The following is a 1,064-nucleotide window of genomic DNA, read 5'->3' as shown; positions in this document are numbered from 1 at the left end:
AGGTTGCACAAGCCCCTGTGGGATAGCAGAAGGGTGACAGCTGGGGACAGCCTGCTCTCACAGCCCAGCTGCTGGAGCAGCACCATAAGCTCTGAGCAGGCCCTAACTGCATGCTCCGAGTCATTTGATTTTCTACTCAAAGCCCAAACTTAACCTTTGTGGTATGAACGAGAAGCGTGAAATCGCTCCCCTGGTTCCTGAAATCTCCCTCACCGGATGCGGAAATGGGTCTGAGGATTCATTAATAAGGCAGCCAATTGATTTAGGAGTTAATTTCAGAGAGGTCTTCTGGGACCAGAATACTTGTGCCTGTCAGATTTCTATCACAAACAGTCCTTTATGCCAGGATGAGAGATCCTTTGAGCCTTTCTGGAGCTACAGCTTAATGAAATGAATTACGCTCGCGCGCAGGCTGTGATTTTAGAAACAACACAGCAGTGAATGTGAGGTTCATTATCGCTGCTCTGTGACTTCCATCTGCAGAGCACAAAAGGCAGAGTATCCTCTGCCACCAGCATCTCAGATGAGGCTGCAATTGTGTCTGAGCAAATGAAACGATAAGAGTTCCCCAGCATAAATTTAATTTTGCTATGTGGCTCTATGGCACATCCACACCGGGGCTAGCTGCCCTTCCTTGTAGAAGGAATGATGGTGTTGGAGCAGGTACCCAAGGGACAAGGAAGACGATGTGAGATCTGCAGTGGCCTATATAAGAACAGACTCACTGAACCCATACTTATGACCTTTCAAAAGAGCAGACCAAGCGGAAAGGAGCAGAGGTCACAGCTGGTGGTCCGCACAACTGGGAATGGAGAGAGCAGAAGGTGAAGAAGGAGTGACCATAATTCCCAAAGAACCTTACGTTACTCTCTGAAGTGAGCAGGCAGGGAGCATGACACAAAACTGATAGGGCTGAAGCAGGTCTGGGCTTAGGATCAGCAGGGACAAATTTCCACTATTGTCTCTCCTTCCTCACGTACGGCAGTTACCTTCAGCATTGGCACGAAAGGATGCAGACAGCTCCAGATGGCAAAGAGAAGCAGTAACGGCTGAGAGAAAAGGAA

The sequence above is a fragment of the Lagopus leucura genome, unplaced genomic scaffold (assembly GCF_019238085.1).
Source record: "Lagopus leucura isolate 7727_CA_CO unplaced genomic scaffold, USGS_WTPT01 Super-Scaffold_100052, whole genome shotgun sequence".
NCBI classification, from domain to species: domain Eukaryota; kingdom Metazoa; phylum Chordata; class Aves; order Galliformes; family Phasianidae; genus Lagopus; species Lagopus leucura.
Note: the sequence above shows the minus strand (reverse complement) of the source record.